The sequence below is a fragment of the Pipistrellus hanaki genome (genome assembly GCF_964339955.1).
Source record: "Pipistrellus hanaki genome assembly, chromosome: 1".
NCBI classification, from domain to species: Eukaryota; Metazoa; Chordata; class Mammalia; order Chiroptera; family Vespertilionidae; genus Pipistrellus; species Pipistrellus hanaki.
Genome location: NC_140503.1, coordinates 57004773 through 57023725, shown reverse-complemented (window position 1 = coordinate 57023725; position 18953 = coordinate 57004773). Strand labels below are relative to the sequence as shown.

The 18953-nt window shown below is 38.9% G+C and overlaps 1 protein-coding gene and 1 long non-coding RNA gene across 7 annotated transcripts in view; one reads left to right on the top strand and one right to left on the bottom strand.

Annotated features, from left to right (window-relative positions):
- Positions 1-5667: 5667 nt before the first annotated feature.
- Positions 5668-18582, bottom strand: LOC311616522. Its single transcript, XR_014793907.1, has 3 exons — positions 18476-18582; positions 13888-13935; positions 5668-6048 (listed from the first exon to the last, which is right to left on the bottom strand). It is a non-coding gene; the product is annotated as an uncharacterized lncRNA (long non-coding RNA).
- Positions 18575-18953, top strand: part of SEMA6D (semaphorin 6D) — a 57117-nt gene continuing 56738 nt past the window's right edge. For all 6 annotated transcript variants that reach the window (XM_084871892.1, XM_084871890.1, XM_084871889.1 and 3 more), the window contains exon 1: positions 18575-18784. The gene's annotated coding sequence lies outside the window, so the exon portion shown is untranslated. The remainder of the gene's footprint in view (positions 18785-18953) is intronic.

The following is an 18953-nucleotide window of genomic DNA, read 5'->3' as shown; positions in this document are numbered from 1 at the left end:
GTAACTTATCAATGTTTCTTTCTCTAAAATCAATAACAAACATATCCTTGGATGAGGATTAAAAAGAAATTGTAGACATTTGGTGCTTTTTTTGTTTTTTTTAATCCTGCCTGAATATATTCTTTTTTTGAGAATTTTTCCCTTTTTTTTTTTTTTTTTTTTTTTTGAGAGAAAGAGAGTAGAGGGGTGGGAGGAGTGGGAGAGACAGAAAGAGAAAGATCAAGATCGATGTGGGAAAGACACATGGGAGACAAATGGATTGGTTGCCTACCTCAGACCCTTGACCAAAATCTAACTTGAGATTCTTCACTCTAACCACTGAGCCAAAAGGGCTAGGGCATTTTGGCACTCTTTTTGTTAACAGATAACAGATAACAGGTAAGCAAAATGAATCCTGGAAATCTAAGCTACCAGCAACACAGAGTAGTGGCTGTCCCTTCCAGCTATGCCTAAGCATGTAGCTTAAATTGCTCTCTCACATTTGGCATCAGTTCTGTAGGAAAGGAAGGGAAATGTTTGGGAAAGACAGAAACAGAGGAAAAGCCTGAAAATTAAAGTTAGTCCCACTTTCCAATCACACTCTTAAAGCAGAATGTTTGTCAACACTTCTGAAAGCTAATTATGATGCAATGTGTGCATGTATGTTTTTTTAAAAAGGATAGATGGAAGGATTTTGAATTCAGCTCCATGAATATATTAATAAGAGTAAAATCATTCTTATTTCAAACTTCCATGTACAACTATTACCAACAAAAGCATGTCTATTAACATAATCCTCCAAAAGGATTCCTAAATTCTAAAGCAGATGTTGTTAATCAAGTGTTTAATATTTACTATAACTAGCCCATTAGCTTGAGCTAACTGTAATTTATGGCATTGGTGGAATTGTATTTTTATAGGCTATACATTCCTTTTATAGTACTTTAGGGCCTTTTATCTAATCAATAAAAGTATTTTATGCTTTTTTAAATAGGATATGAAATATAATTTTGCTGTTTAAAGTAAATATCAAGGTCCACATTTGCATAGTCATATTTATTAGATTGGCTACAGCTGTTATTTATGTCATAAATATCAATAACATAACACATTTTTAGTCAGCTATGTACACTTTCAGGTATATCATTATTCCTATGGAAAAAGAGAAAAGAACCTATTATGAATCAATGTACTTTGTGACAATTTCCAGAAACTTCTTGCAGAGAAAAATGATGCCTGTGAAATATGGCTTCTACTCTTTGAACTTAGGTTTTTATAAAGCAAAGTAGAAAATTAATATAATTAGTTAAATAATTCTGGTAAAAAAAAATAAAATCCACACAACTTTTCCTGAAATATCCAAACTAATAATAGAGATTAAAAACAATGTTTGGGTTTAACATTAAATAATTTTTTGAGAGGAGAGAAGATGGGACAGGTTTTTGTGTGCATGTGTATCATATTTAGGAACATATTAAAAAGTTTTACAAGGTTTTAGATTTTCTTAATAAAGATTAAGTTTTTTTCTGCTAATAAAATTAATTTTTGCTTGATGACAGAGGAAAAATTTCTGCTAGTATATGGATGATGTAAAAGAAAGAAAATTATCTGTTTCCAAGTCTTTGGTATGTTTTAACATGTTTATTTATATATTGATACACCCCCTCATTTTGGTTTTGGTTTCCAAAAATAGAAGCATATGAAATAAGCTTTTTATAGAGCGTACCCTTATCTCTTAATATATGTGGTACATGTATTTCTATGCATACAATATTAATATGCTCCCTTACTTTAGGTAGTTGTCTAGTATTCCACTGACTGAATACACCATAATTTAAATATTTCCTTATTAATAGATCTTTAGATTGTTTAAAACTTATTATATATATCCCTAAATATTCATATATTATGGGCATTTGCTTAATTCTTGTTTGAAGAATTAATTCACAGAGATGGACCTTCTAGTTACAAGCATAAGGACATCTTACATTCAGACACATAGTCCCAAATTGCTCCCACTGATGTTCAAGGATGCTCATGTCCCCATACATCCTCAACACTGGATTTTACTAATCTTTTAAACTAATGCCAACCTTACTGAATGTAAATAGTAAATAAACATGGAGAACTTAATTACAGTTACACTATTTGAAGTTGATGTATTTTTATAGATTGATTGGTTGAAATTATCTACTCAGTATCATTTGCCCAATTTTATTATTGATAGATCTGTACTTTTTCTTATTGATGTACACTTAGTATATTAAGGATATTAGTCCTTATATATGTAAAAGGGTGAATTAGGAAAAAATATAAAATTAACTCAAAATGGATCCTAGCCCTATTTGCAAAAGCAAAAATTATTATATTCTTAGAAGAACACATGGGAGTAAAGCCCTGTGACCTTGGATTAGGCAATAGTTTCTTAGATACGATACTAAAAGTACAAGCAACAAAATACAAAATAAATTAGTCTTCATTTAATTTTGAAAATTTTGTGCTTCAGAGGACAACATCAAGGAAGTGAAAAGACAATCCATGGAATGAGAGGAAACATTTGCAAATTATAGATCTGGTAAGGGACTTTTTAATTTTATTTTAAAATTTTTATTTATTCTTTTAAACTTGAATTCGTAAAAGATAACTTTCAAAAAATACATTTTATTTGTTTTTTTTCAAAGAAAGAAAGGGAAATGTAGAGAGAGATAGAAACATCAGTGATGAGAGAGAATCTTCAATCAGCTGCCTCCTACACACCCCTCCTGGGCATGGAGTCCCCACCTCAGGCATATGCCCTGACCAGGAATTGAACTGTGACCTCATCAAACTGAGTCGATGCTCTACCACTGAGCTACACAGGCTGGGTTTATAAGCGACTTTTATCCATAGTATATAAAGTCTTCTTATGACGCATTAGTAAAAAGGCAAATAACCCAATTTTAAAATAGGCAAAGAATTTGAATGGACATTTCTCCAAAGAAAATATACAAATGCCTAGTCAGCACATTAAAAGATGTTCAATATTTTTACTCACTAGAAAAATGTAAAGTAATACCACAATGGGATATTATTGCACACCCACTAAAATGGACATATTCAAAAAGCAGGTCATAGCAAGTTTTGGCGAGAATATAAAGAAATTAGAACATTGCTGGTGGAAATATAAAATTGTGCAGCCATTTGGAAAATAGTTTGGCACGCCCTCAACAAAATAAGCAAAGGGTTATCATAGCAATTCTATCCCTAGGTATATACCCAAGAGAAAAGAAAACATATGTCCACACAAAATTTTCTGTATAAATGTTCATAGCGGTATCATTCAAAGTAGCCAAAAGTTAAAGCAACCCAAATGTCTGTAAGCTGATGCATGAATAAATAAAATGTATATTCATACAAAGGAATATTATTCAGCCATAAAAAGAATAAGGTACTGATGCATGATACAATATTTATGAATCTTGAAAACTTTCCATTTTTATGAAATGTCCAGAATAGACAAATTTACAAAGACAAACAAGAAACAGGAGATTAGTGGTTGCCAGGAGCAAGGGAAGGATGCTATGTGTATAAGGTTTCTTTGGGGATGATGAGAACATAATGGAATTATATTCTGATGGAAGCACAATTCTACCAACATACTAAAAGCCCCTGAGTTGCATACTGTTATTTTTTTTAAAGAATAAGCTTTTTGTTCTTATATTGCAAATGGTTTTAAATTGGTGTTTTCAATTTTTATTATTTTTCACTATTTATAAATTTTACATTTTTAGAGTAAATATATCAGTCTTTCTCTCTGTTATTTTTGGTTTTGTGTCATATTTAGAAATTCTTCCCCTATTTTAGGTTTGTGGAAATAATCACTTGTACTCATAATCTCTTTTGAAAATGTAGGTGTTTGATTCATTAGAAATTTACCTTTCCGTGGACAATGAAGTATGAAATAGGATTCTAGCTTTTTTTCTAAGATGGATAACCAGTTGTTTCAACTTGGGTATTTAAGTATTTGTCTTTTCCAAGTTGTTTGAATTGCTACCATATTTATATTATAATTTGCCTATGAAGAGGACTTTAACTTTATATTAAAATTTTTGTCTATTTCTGTATTCTGTTCCATTGGCTTGGATGCTTCTTTCTACATCACTTATTTGTTGTAGCTTAAAAATACGTTACCTTCTCTGTCCAGAACTATTCAAACTAGTCATATATTACAATTACAGTTCTAAATGGTTTTGTAAAACAGTCATAAATACTCTCACAAGGAAAAAAAGCATTGAGAACTTAATTACAGTTACGCTATTTAAAAAATAATTTAGAGATTATGGACATATTTATCACATTGAAACTTCTCATATAAGAATGAAATCTGGTTCTTCATTTGTCTTCTTTTATGTTCCTCTAAGGAGCACTATAGTTTTCTACATAAATGTCAAGCACATTTTTATAGGCATTCTTTTTTATTAATGTTTATTGTTGAAAGTATTACATGTATCCCCCTCTACCCCCATTGACCTCTTCTAGCCTATCTAGCATGTTTCTCTCAAGTTTATCCTCAAGTGATCTATGTTTAATTTGCCTTTGTGATATTTTCCCCGTTATATGTTGCAATCATATTAGTGTGGTATCTGGCATATAGAAAAGCTAGTAATTTTTGCATTTTTTAAAAATAAACTATTAACCTTGGTAAACTTTCATTCTTTCTAAAAAAATAAAAATGTATAATGTGGGCCTCTTTTTTCCCCTATTATTTCTGACTAAATTTTACTTTCTTGAATTATTGTTTTGACCAGCAAATTCAAAATCATGGTATATAATAGTGGAAATTGATGACTGTTATCCATGGCTTTTTTTTTTTTTAAAGAAGAATTCTATATTTCACCACCAAGAATTATATTGGATTTTGATACGAGCAGTTTACATTTTGATCATGTTAAAGAATTATCTTATTTTAACTTTGTGTTAAGAGATGTATTATAATAACAGAAATACATTGGTAATCTGTTATCTATCACTCACCCTGTCTACTCAATAAATATGTATTTAGCTGGACACTGTCCCAAGCACCAGGGATACAAATATGGCCCCAGCTTTCTAGCACTCACTGTTGGAAGGCAGTTACTTTAACCATTTGTATTACTCTGAAGAACTTATGGGACACAGAATAGCAATGGATTACTAAAGCAATGGTACTCGTTAAGAGGAGGAGAAGCACACTAGCAGTGAAGGGAAAGAGGCAGATGTGGCTCTTACCATTTAACAAAGCACTCCAAGTGGTTATGAAATGGCCAGCAGGTTGATCACTGGGCTTTAGTAATATCTAAACTCAATATAGGGTTTTATACTGTAAATTTTATGTAATGTCTTCATAAATATGAATTGCTTTGCTCCTAGCAATAATCTCAGTTAAATATTATGTCAACATTACAGAAGACAAAACTGAAACTTAGAATTGTTAGAATACCAAAGCTAAGCAAAAAAAAAAAAAAAAAAAAAAAAAAAGAAGAAAAGAAAAATTGTGCTCTTTGCACTTACTCTAATAAAACAATTGAGTAACATATGACTTAATAACATCATTCTCTTTAGCATAGAATTCTAAAATTCATCCTTCCATAATTTTTTTTACCCCAGAGTTCCCCCTTTCCCAATTCAATCAGGAAATCACTAGATAATCACACCAGGCCATCTCAACCAGTACTTTTCCGGTGCCTCTGAATTGCAGGAACACCTAAGACCAGTCCTCTGTGAAAGCCTTGTTTTCTTGTCCAATGTTGACTTGTGCTGACCAAGAGGCAAAGGAGGAGGTGCTCACATCAAGGCCAAATTCTGTGCTGTGGCTTGAAAAATGTTGGCTTTCTGTCAAGTCCTCAGGGCTTACAGCCGTCACCGGGGAGTCAGAAACCCTTGCTGGACAGCCAAACTCCTGTGGCCTCACACCCAGGGAACTCCTTTGCCTCCTCCAGTGCTGGGACTGCCTCTATCCCAGAGTCCTTTTCCTCATCCTCTTCCTTCACCGAGCACACATAGCAGACTGTTTGAGCAACAGGATGCTGTGTTTTTCCACTTCTCTGCAGCCTGAGGAATATCAGAGGGAGAAAAGTGGTAGAGAGAGCTCTGGAGGCCAGATCAGCAGTTCAGTCTCTGCTGAAAACTGCTCCAGATCTCACTGCTAAAGTGGAGCCTTGAGAGCTCTCCGGCATATTAAATATTCATCAAAAGCTAAACACCACTTTTTCAACATTTGACTGAATAATACAAGTGTGGAGTTGCCTCATCGCTACTCTTGAATTGCTCAGATATATGTAGCACTGAATTATGGTTCTAATGAAGTCAGTTTAAAAGATGAGGAAAGAATCCTTTGTAGTTTATCCCTGCCTTTCATTTCCTCTTAATTTAACCATAAACTAAACGGATCCATAAAATGTTTATAGAGGGTAATAAAATGATGTTTTTAATACAAAGGTTGCTCATGTAATTAAGCATAAATTCTATGGCATTTTGTGTAATTTGAAATGGTTTGCAAGGAATTAACAAATACTTATATTTATTTTATTTCTCTCTCCATTAATGGCAAATAATAAAACAAAAAGGGGAGGAGTATGTTCCTACCAATCTAAGTACCTACAGTTTGAAAATTGAAACTGCAGATGTTGTTAAAGACTTTATCTTCTTCTTGGAAATGTGCCATTAAGTTTAATTAGGTTTCTCATTTGTCCTCTTTCCCTTTCACTGTCATTCTTTTTTTTTCTGCCTCTTTATCCCTCCTCTCTTTCTCCCTTAAATACCAGGAGAACACTCTATGTTTCTAAATGGTCTACACAATATAAACGAAGAAAGGAACCACCATAAGAAATAACAAAGTGGCCATTTTTCTAACCCTATACCTATTCCATATTAAATTATCGCTACTTCAAAGCTCACCTGACCATTAAATAACATCATCATGCACATGGTTTTGACACTCTTTTCATATACTTTCTTTTTCTAAATAAAAAGGAAAACTATGCTTAAAGGATTAAAATCAAACTCTGCTTTCTCCCCAGAAATTTTATAAAGAAAATTGGAAGTGATCTAATCTTTATTGTTATAACATTTTATCATCTGGCTGTCAGGATGTGATTTCTTGCTCTGAAATGATCCACTCTCTATTATATTTCATGTTAACATTTCAAATCAAGAAAAATGGTGCAGTTCATGTTGCTTAAGATAATTGGGAGGAGAAGCACTGAACTGTATTTCTCGAAGTTCATCTAGACTTTAGCAGCAAAGATTGATAATCAGAGTGGAAGGATGCCTAATTTTACATGGAGTGATAATGGCTTAAGTAAATTATTTTCCAGCATTTTTCTCATCAACACCACGCTAAGACGAAGGTTTTCTTAACACTTCTAAAACAATGATTTTGCATAGTTTTTCACAAAACATTTTAAACGCCATCATCAGCATTTTCTGAAAAGTATCAGTCTGAAAAGGTATCACTGAACCCCCTGGCTTAAAAAAGAATTAGATAGTCTGGCTGGCGTGGCTCAGTGGTTGAACTTCAAATGATGAACTAGGAGGTCATGGTTCAATTCCCAGTGAGGGCACATGCTAGGGTTTCGAGCTCCATCCGCAGTGTGGGGCCTGCAGGAGGCAGCTGATCAAGAATTCTCTATCATCATTGATGTTTTTCTCGCTCTCTCACTCTCCCTACCGCTCTGAAATCAATAAAAATATTCTTTTAAAACAGGAATTAAGTAAATTGTGATGATTTGCCAGATTTACTTAATGTTTCCTTGTTTGTGAGACATGAGCGAGGAATGGAATAACTCCATACTCCTCTACTGTATGGTTTCCGTGTTGGATGAAACCGTCCAGGAGTGGGAAGGGTTAAAGCTTCTCGGGTGACTGTTTCCAAACACATGAGGCTTCAGAGTCAGGTAGGCTCACCCCGGCCACTTGATGAAAGCTAGCTTCCTCTTACTTTCTTGTGTGTATTTGGCTCATTTAGAGTTGGATGTTCCTCTGGAAGATAGAGAGTTTTTCCTGTCCGCTGGCTGTAATTATAATAACGATTCCCTAGTTGGCTGTGAGTCATCCCCCCGTGGACACCATACCAGCACTTTAGCTCCACTTACCCAAAACCAAACTCAATTGTGCCCCCTGCAGACCTGCCCTGCCTCCTGTGCCTCCATCTCTTATAATGATTCAACTCTCCTCAAACTCTGCCAGACTAAGAAATGGAAAAATCTCCGCTGCCCCCGCTGGCATTCAAACACCAGCCCACTTGGCTCATCTCTGCTGTATATTCCTGTTTCTATCGATTCCACCACCCCGGGAGCTGTCTTCTGCCCTGACTCCTGCATTCTTACTTCTGAAACTTCCTGCTTCTCCAACCAATTCCTCCCTCCAGCATGAGTAGCGCTTCTCAAAAGCACAGCCTAGTTTATGATCATCTTTCTCTCAAAAGTCTATGGCTTCTAAACACCAAGAAAAACATTCAAAATCCAGCCAATGTAAATTCAGAAATTCCATACAGTGATCATATCCTGTTCTTCCTGTCACATTTCCTACTACTTGCCCCCAGGAATGTCAATCAATCCCCGACTACACCAGGCCCTCCCACCCTCTCCTGCCTTTGCTGTCCCCTCTACCTTGTATTCCTCCACCTTGGACACTCGTCTTGCAGTGTGCTTGGCTCAGCTCGTGTGACCCCTTTGTCACAAAGTCTTTTACAGCCCACACTATTATTCCTTCCTTCCTTTCTGTCTCTAGCCCTTTCTCTTCCATTTCTGAATTTAGCATCTGCAGCATTTTGCCGCTTATGAAGTTAGCTTCTGGCAGATCTGTCAGAGGTTGCACACTCTCTCACTCATCATTCCACCCATCAGGTCTCTCCAGCGTTCCTGTCTCAGCTGCTATTCTAGCCACTAATGATACAAAGACCTAGTTCTCTGTTTCATGAAGTTCAGTCTGATAGATGATAACATGTTAATAATGCAATATGATAAGATAAGCGTCATAAGGAAGTCCAAAGGAGAGGGCATAGGGAGACAGTGTGATAAGCACGGGGCCTAAATTCAAAAGTTTCAGGTGTTCAAGGTCTGGTTCTGCTATGTAGCTAAATCATAATAAGCAAATCTCCTAGTTGCACTTTTCTCATTTGCAAAATTAGGATCCCTACTACCTAGTTTTACCTAATAATAGACAAACATGTAAATTGACTGTACCTTTGCTACACACAGCCAATCAGAGTGAGTATGAAAATTAACCCAACAAAGATGGCGGGTTAATTTGAATATACAGGTGTGGTTAATTTGCATATGCCTGCTATGAGGGGGAGGGGGTGGCAGAGGGAGCTACAGGAGTGGTGCTCTGGACAGAAGCAAGGATTTGCTGGCTCCCAGGCTGGCAGGGAGTGGGGGATGTGCCAGCTCCTGGGCGGCTGGTGGGTGGGAGTGAAGCCAGGGGAAGGAAGGCCTACTCTTGCACGAATATCGTGCAACGGGCCTCTAGTGTTCAATAAGGATCAAACTCAAATTACATAGTGAGTTTTCACTTACTTCACCAGATCCACTCTCTGTCCCTTCCCTCTACTCGGTGCCTCTAGAAGTTGACCTCTAAGCAAGGGGGTCCTCTCCACATCACCTCTACATCTCCAGGTTCTAATTGCTTTCTCCTCTGGCTCCTTTACTCCCAGGGGTAGTCAGGCCCCAGGGTAACTCTCCTTTGTGGCTTCCCTGCACTCTGTCCACACCTCAGCAAACAGCCCCTTTATTAAGGGCTCTGAAAATTACCAAAGTCAAATGTGCCATCTGTTCCCTGCCAGGACTCTGATTGATAAAACTGCCTTTCAGACTTTCAGTTGCTGTCCAAATGCAAGGTATTTCTCATTTATCTTTGCACAGTGCTTTACACAAAGCAGATTACTGCTATTAATAACAAACAGTGAAGTGAATGCATGCTAGGATGAATGAGTGAATGATCCTGCTCACTTCCACTTTAGCTGCATTCCTGTGGGGGAATACCTCCTCATCACCTTGATTGGATTTTGTAATGCCTGGTTCGATCTGGAAGGTCTGTTCCCTTGGAACTCACTGTCTCCCGGAGAAAACATTTCTGCAGATAGTCTCTCTCAGCCTTCATATGTTTCTAGTGGTTAAGCTTGAAAGGGTTAACTTTGTTTGCAGTTTCTAGAAATACCCTCCTTCCATAGGCAGCACAATTACCTGATAGCAGAAATTGATTACATATTTGTTCATTTATATCTGTTGTTCATCAACATAAAAGATGGCAAATAAATCAGAAGCAGGCAAATGGATTATTCCCTTATTACATGGGGACACCATGCATATATTTAAGGAACCAGTAGCTTAGACAGCAGTAGTTTTTTAAAGGCACAGGAAAACCACAAATCACTGCTTCCACTGCCCCCTTTTTTCAGGGGAAGCCTCGCCAATGAATGGACAGCCAGGTAGCCTCACCAAATGACCTAAGCACAGTTAAATCACCCAATTCAGTAGCTTAATATTTATGAGGAGCTGAAATCATAATATTAATTAGACTTTAATATTAAATTTATTTTCAGAAATTATAGACTATCCTTCTCTCCTGAATCCTCACACATATCAATAAAATGGGATACACAGTTTCCTCTTATCTAAACTAATAAAAGGGTAATATGCTAATTAGACCAGGAGACCTTCCAGATATCCTTCCAAACAAAGCCATGGTGCCTGGGCCGAGGCAGAGGCAGTTAGGGGTTATCAGGCCAGGAGGGGAGGGAAGTTGGGGGCTATCAGGCTGGCAGTGAGGGGCTGTTAGGGGCAATCAAACTGGCAGGGGGGCCAGTTGGGGGCAAGCAGGCTGGCAGGGGGGCAGTTAGGGGTGAGCAGGCTGGCAGGAGGGGCAGTTGGGGACAAGCAGGCTGGCAGGGGGGTGCAGTTGGGGGTGATCAAGCCAGCAAGGGGGCAGGCAGTTGGGTGAGAAGGCCAGCATGCAGAGAGGTTAGGGGCAATCAGGCAGTCAGACAGGTAAATGATTAGGAGCCAGCAGTCCCAGATTGTGAGAGGGATATCTGACTGCCGGTTTAGGTCCATTCCTACAGGGATTGGGCCTAAACCGGCAGTCGGACATCCCCTGAGGGGCCACAGATTGGAGAGGTGCAGGCTGGACTCCGGGACATCCCCTCCCCAATGCATGAATTTCATGCACCGGGCCTCTAGTTTTAATATAAAGTTGATAACTTAAAAATGAGAAATTGACCCATAGAAACTATCTTTATAAAACACACTTTTGAGTAAATACCTTTAATAATATGCTTTGGTATTGAGTAGATATTACTCATTAGCAAATAATTGCATAACTGGAATTCTTAATTAAAAATTTTGATGAGAAATGAGTTTGTTTATCCTGTAATTATAACCCAGGAATCCAGAACATATTTGGGTACTTTATGAGCACAATTTCTAAGATTTTAATATAGCAAAGAAGCCACAAAGCTTTTAAACAAGAGGAAAATATGTGTGCTTACACACACACACACACACACACACACACACACTGTGTATGTGTACAGGTGCAATACGACTTTAAAAGTATAATGCAACTATTACATGGAAATGCTCCAATTTAATGGACATGTGATGCTGTTAAAAACCTCTAGACAGTCATTCTGGACCTTTCTGGATTTTGCAGGAAGGCTCTCGCTTTAGCTTTGTAATTGAAATACAAATTACAGACAATGGCAAACTCTGCAAAGCTCCTTTTTAAAGCTCTCCTTAAGAAGATGAGTTTGAAGAGATTGTTCAACACTCATCACAATTCACGCTTTCGGAGACAGTCATGGAGGAGGGGTTGTTTCTGGAAGACAGTTTAGTGGCTCAGATACTGTTTAAAGCTAACTTGGTCATGAGGGCCAACCTGGTAAGAAAGTCTGTTATGAAAATGTATAGGCCTTACGTGTTTCTATTTGTTGATTGTCAACTGATGGTAGGTTCTTGGTTCAAAGGCCAAAGAGATCTGGGGACAAGGAGAACTTGAGCAGGTCCCTTCGTGGAACCAGCCAAAGGTTAGACCAACTGTAGATTCCTCCTGAGCCTAGGGCATAAATGAAACCCCTGTAACTGGGGCTGGAAGAGGGAGCATTACCATCTGTCACCTCATTTGTGATGTTGCTGACTCAGTGCTGGGCCTTGCCGCTTCATCACAGCTCCATAGGGCACTTAGTATGTTAGGCCAGTCCTATAATTAAAGCGTTTGCTACTGATTTTTATCCCAGAATGTCAACTTCTTCCTGCCCCCATACCACTCTCCAATTCCTTGCATATTCGCAGTGTAGTTTTTTTAGATGAATCTAATATATTGAATATTAATAAGATGTCTATAATAGTAAACATCCTACCTGAAAAAGACACAGGGAAGAAAAAAATATATATCCTTTGTGTTCCTTTATTTGGAAAGACATAAATTACCCAGAATCTTACCGTATTTTCTGGCGTATAAGACGACTTTTTAAACGAAAAAAAGCTTGCTCAGATTGGCCAGAGTCAGAGAGGCGGTCTATTTAAAAAAGAACTGGTGTTGCCTCAGAAGTGGGGGGGGGGGGGGGGGGGGGGTAGTCTTATACAGCGAATATAGGCCTAAACCTATGTTTTAACTGTAAAATTAGGGGGGTTGTCTTATAAGCCGGAAAATATGGTACTTTCTCTCTTTTTTTTTAACCAATTGGTGGCACTAGTGGTTCCTGGCAATGAATTTGGCTCTATAACCACAGTTCAGTTGTTCTTGTATTTTAAAAGCATTCAATGATTCGGGTGTTTTTGTTTTATTTTTTGTGAAAGGTGCAGTTGTGTGGCCCTCAACATTAATTGCAACATTTATGGCTTAACTGATAAAGTTCATTTTAATAAAAAAAAATGTGCATGCTGTTAACTGGCTCCTTTCTCTCATTATTTATAAGTGATTCAGAGATGCATAATAGAATGCATATAACGTACAGGGATTTAAACTAGGCTATAACTGCCATTGCAGAGTTCCTGACACTACTCTGTATGCGACAAGCAAAAATTATCAAAGATTTGAAATCAAAGCACATTTTTAACATAGTTTTACGAATCTACTTGTGTGTGTGTGTGTTTTCTTTTTAATGTTTTTATTTTCCGTGTTATACAAAATATCTTTTTCAAACCTATACTCTTTGTTTTTCATAACATGGTGTCGTAGTTAGAAAATTAGGCTTGAGAGCCAAACAGGCCTGTATTAGACCCTCGACTCCATCATATACTAGGGCTGAAATCCCTGCTAAGATGGTTAACGTAAAGCTGGTTTCTTTGTCTCTGAACAATGCCTGCCTCCATGAGCTGTGGTAAAAATGAAGTGACACTATTGTGGTGAATCAGTATCTGGATGCAATAGGTACCCAGTTAGTTTCTTCTCCCTTTGTTGATTTGAATTTTATCATTGGCTTAAGAAAGAAAGAAAAATAAGATTAGGCAAGGAGGTTTGTTTTTAAAAACAAATTTTAAAGCATTTTTTAAAAAACAGATAAAAAGTTGTAATTCTCTACCACTTTGGTTATTTTATTTCTCTTTCTTCTTTGTTAAGACTTTCTAACATTTAATAAATACTGTTCAGCCCCAGTTCCTCAAGGTCAGAGGCTTGGTTACTGGAAAGTTGTGGAGAGAAGCCTGAGGAATGTACATCTGTTGGGATGTAAGCTGGCATCCCTGAATCATAAGTATTTCTCCCCCAAGTACATTGAAGTACAATTAAGCAATCCAGCTGAGTTACCATCTTTTTATTTGATCCTCCCCCAAAAAATTTTATTTGGCTTCTGTTTGTTCAGAAGATCTTTGATAAAATGGTGATAGCATTCCTATCTCTTGTCTGTTTTCAAAAGAGCCGGTGTTGTTGAAGGAGTGTGGGGGAGATCACCTCTTTTTATTGGGCTTCAGCATTCAGGGTCCTTCCACAGAGTGGCACCTGCAGAATCATTAGCAAAATTAGACAAGTAACTGATTTATTATTTCTGTAAATGCATGGTGCATTCCCTTTACTCAGAGAGTACAGCAAAAATTATTCATGCTAAAGGAGAGTAATCAAAATGACTAAAAAAGCACATTTTTATCATTCCAAACATAAACCTAGCTGTGGTGGTATACTATCACAGTGCATAATAATAGAAATGAATTATGTCAGTAAACTCTTGAGGTTGAAGATTTACCATGATAAATATTTTTCATTAAAGTGAAATATCTTGGCAGAGTCACTTTCATATGTAGACTATTGACACAAGGAGGCCAGCTGTGCCCATGCAGATGCCGAGATTTGGGTCTATATTATTAATGATTTATCATGTCACGGAGAGCTTAGATTAGTTTTTAAAGCAATCCCTTGCCACAAAAGCACTTGCTATAATGTGCAAATGCAAGGAATGCTATATGTGCTCTTCAAATTAAAGTAACCACAGAAGCTGTAGCTACCTTTATGATTTCAATACCTCTATCTTCTTATTTTAAAACATGAAATTCTGCATCCTAAGCTGTATTATTCATTAAAATTCAGACAAGTGTTATTTTATATCAACAACTGGATAGTGAATAGCATATCTGAATTAATAAACACATGCACATAGATGAGGACATGAAGGAGATGGAATGGAACAAAAATGTATTGCAAACACACTGTGTACTTTTATTTTAAATCTCACATTTAGTGAGAGGTTGGATTAAGTTTTTAATCCAATTCTGCAGAATTCCCAGATTGCACTGCCTTAAGGGCATATGTAAGAATGTTGGCTAGTATGGATTCAGTGCTTTCTGTGTTCTTGGTAAGATGCTAAACACTTTACATGCGTTATCACATTCAGTCTTCATGAAAGACATCTGAAGTATTGGTATTGCCCCTGTTTCACAGATGAGAAGACTGAAGTGCAGTGTAGTTAAATAAATTGCCTGAGAGGAGGTGTCTGAATTTGAATCCAACTGCCTAATGTTCCAAAACCTTCTGCCAATAACTGTGACCTCACTATTAAAAATATTATTACAACTAAATAAGAGTAGGGTTTAGATCCTGCTTAGTTACTACCTCCGTGGCCTTAGGCAAGTCATTTAAACTCGATAACCTTCAGTTTCCTCTTCTGTAAAATGAAGATAATAATAGTACTTACCTCGCAGACTTATTATGAGTTAATATTTGTACTAGGTAAAATGTTTAGGATAGAGTATAGCACATATTTAGCATTAGGTGCTTTGTTTGATAACTGTAATAGTTAGAGTGATACTCTCTGGTGATTGATAAGCTTTCATTGATTATTACACACATCTTTTGTATAACTTTCAGATAGATTTTATTCTTAAAGCTAGGTTAGAGCCCTTGCTCAGTTGGTTGTAGCATCGTACCATGCACCAAAAGGGCCAGGAGGATCTCTCTCTCTCTCTCTCTCTCTCTCTCTCTCTCTCTTTCTCTCTCTCTCTTTCTCTCTCTCTTTCTCTCTCTTCTTTCCTCATTCTAAAATTAATTTTAAAAACAAAAATCAAAAACTAGATTGGAACTAAAACATAGAAATAAACTTTTGAACTTTGCTCCTAAAGTAAATTTCAAAAAAAAAGAGATTATAAATTAGGTTGCTACTTATCAGTGATGAGAGATGTATGCAGAAAACACTATAAAGCATAGTTATTAATCATTTACATCATTGAACCCTTTAAGTATTCTTTTTGAGTACAGAAAGAGCCAAATACCTCCCCCCCTTCATTATTCACTCACTCAGTAAACATCCTTACACAGGTACTATGCTTGCTCTGGGGCTGCAAATGAATAAAGCCCTACTCCGAAGGAGTATGCAATAGAGAGACTATACTCTCTGGTTTGGCACATAAAGGAATGTAAAGTAGTTGTGGGCCCCATGACCAGATCTCTTAAACAAGCATTTATTGAGTGCCCATTAAATACCGGGCACTGGGCGAGGCACTGGTGCTGTCCAGGTGAAGAGGGCATGATCCCGCCAGGTAAGAAGCAGCCAGTAGGGAAGACATCCTAAACAGATATGGTAAGTTTCATAAGGGTACAGAAGAGAGGTGCTTAAACTCATTCCAAAGGTAGTGGGATGGGGAACTGTTGTCACCTTGGCAACATTTTTGTTAAAATTGAAGAAAAGCAGAATTTAAAAGCATCAAGTGTTGTTGAAGGAGAATCCCAGAAATCGTAACTCAGGTGAAGACATGGAGACATGAAACATGCAACTTGGCAGGAAATTACCTGGACCATAAGAAAAGGTGACGAGATGTCCCTTTTTTTTTTTTTTTTTTTTTTTTTTTTTTTTTTTTTTAACAATTTGTCCTGCTTCCCGTGGCATTTTTAAAAAGTCCCGAAATCGGGACTTTTTTAAAACGCCGAGGGACTCAGGACAAATTGTTAAAATCGGGACTGTCCCACCAAAAGTGGGACGTCTGGTCACCTTACCATAAGATGATGGCTGTGGAGGGGCAGCTGATTAAAGAAGTAAACAGGGAGAGCAAGTTAAAAGTGTCTAAAATCAACCGAAAGGGCCAGATACTAATAAACGGCATAAAGAGTGTTTCCTTAGCATTCTTGCCACTAAAATCGGAATAAAAAGAGTGTCCTTTTCCTGATGAATCCTTAATAAATTAAAATTATTTCGATCCTGACCAAAGGTGAAGGGTCATTCTTGGACGCCAGTGACTTGTCCTCTTCCTGAACTCTGTTCCCCCAGCACACCCAACACAGGGACTGGCTCTACGGTCCAGACTGACACTGAAACTGGTCTCATTTTTGGCTCCAAGTGACTTATCACCATATCCTTCTGCAACCTGAAAGGTTTTCATTCCTGGGTTTAGGAACTCAGTCTAGGGCTCTGGGGTGGCACTCCCGAGAGCTGTCCGTCCCTGAATTTCAGCAAAGAATTCAGCAACCTGGAGGGTTGAACTTTGTCTATTTGCTGCTGCAGCAGCACAGGACAACTCCTGAGCTTTCTGGAGAGGTGGGCGGCAATGTGACTCCTCATCAAACCACTGGTCGCCTTCTTGCATCTTCATTCAGCGCACAGAGCCCTCTGCCTGCAGCAGGGCTTGCTCCCTGGGTGGAGAAAATACGGAGCGACTGGATGCCAGTAACACAGGCACAGCTTTCTGGGTCAGAAGTTGGCCTGGGAAGGGCCCTGACTGCCAAGTAACTTGCAATGATGTCAGAACCCAGCACAACCAAAAAAACGCACCAGCCAGCTAGCCAACAAAAGCCTTAAGGACAATAGAAAAATCAAAGGGCTCTGTTGCCAAAGTTGTTCTTTCTGCCCCTTACCCCTTTCTTCCAGTAGGAAGGACAGCAGGAAGAGTTTATGTTTTAAAAGACAACCTCTCCTCCTCCCTCCTTCTTCATTTTGGTAACAAAGTGTTAACTACCCAGGAAACTGTCCTGAAGCAGTTCCCTGGGGTATCTTTTTTTTTAGTTCCTGTCAAGGCTGTCAGCTGGTCAGAATCAATTCAGAAAAGGGTATTTTCCTAAATGTAAACGTGTAACGGTGCTGAGGAGAAAGCGGGAACCTTCCAGGAAAGGAAAATCCTTTCTCTGATTCCTTCTTCTCTCTGCCGCGGTAATTAACCATACTCCAATGAAAATTAAAAGTTTGGCAAAAAAAAGAAGGGGGGGAGGCTTTCTTTTTCTTTAACTAGGGCATCGTGGTTCATTCCAGCCATTTAAAGCCCCCCGTGATTCATAATTCAACTGCAAATTAATAAAACACAGCCCGTTCATGAAAATGAAGTTTGGGTTCAGATCCTCTTGTTTTGAAATAGATGACTTCTTTTTTTCTCTTTCATATGCGACAAGTCAATTTTAAATGATGTCACTTCAAGGACATTTTTATTTCTCCCACAACATATTACACGAAACACTCGCCTGTAATACCGGCTCATTAGCTTGCAAAATTATACTGTACTGAATGGCTTTCATTCAAAGCGAAAAATGGGATTTTTTAGTAAGCAATTTCTGTATTTTTATAAGGATAAAGCAATGTTTGATTGCTTCTTCCCAGCTGTTTTAGTTAGTGGTTATAAAGAGACATTATAAAGGGAAAGGGGGAGCGAGAAAGGTAACACGGGGGCGGTTTGTCAAGATGTGCTTAGAAAAAAAAAAAAAAGGTTTCGCTTAGGAAACTAAGGCAGAACTTTACGGAGGAACTGCGCCTGCAGCTCCTCCTCAGGGCTGCCATAATCTGTCCTCTGGATAGCCTGAGGAAGGAGGGAGCGAGAAAAAGAGGGACAGAGGGAGGAGAGCAAAAGGCTGCTGGCGGGCTGCGGCGGCCACCGCCAGCTGGAGGAGCGCGGCGCGGGGAGTTGCTGGAAGGAGGTGGGAGCGGGCGGGGCGCGGCCGGGCGCCGGGCGGGGGCCGCGGAGGCCACCGCGGGGTCAGCGGGGCCGCGGCGCCGGGCTGGGGGGGCCTGCAGGCGGCGCTGGCCGCGGGGCTCGGGCTGGGCGAGCGCGCCCGGTCCCCCCGCGCCTCCTACCGTCCGCGCCCGGGGGTGGGCCCGCGCCGCTCGCAGGACTGACTCGGAGATGGATCGAATTACACCATTTGCCGAGCCTCGGTTTGTTTTGCTCCAGCCTCGTCCCGCTGCTGCTGCCGCTGCGGCTGCTGCTGCTGCTGACGCCGCTGCAAGGACTGGAGGTGGCGAGTTTCAGGATTATATCGAGGGAGCCAAGACCTAAAGACACGGAGGGATCTAGATGTCTATTTCCTATTTTTTCCCTTTCTTTTCTTTTTTTTTCTTCCTTGCACGCGACAAGCTTTATTTTTACCAGCCTCCCCTCATGAGGTAAGAGACCCTCTCGTGCAAATGTGGTTCATGCTCGGGGCGCCTGGTGGGGATCGGACCCGGACCCTCCGAGCCTGCACCGCAGCCGGCTGCGCGCGGGGGTGCGCGGCCACCGGAGAGTTGGTTGCTTGCGAACCAGTTCTCTCCTCTTGGCATGCGAGGGGCGCGC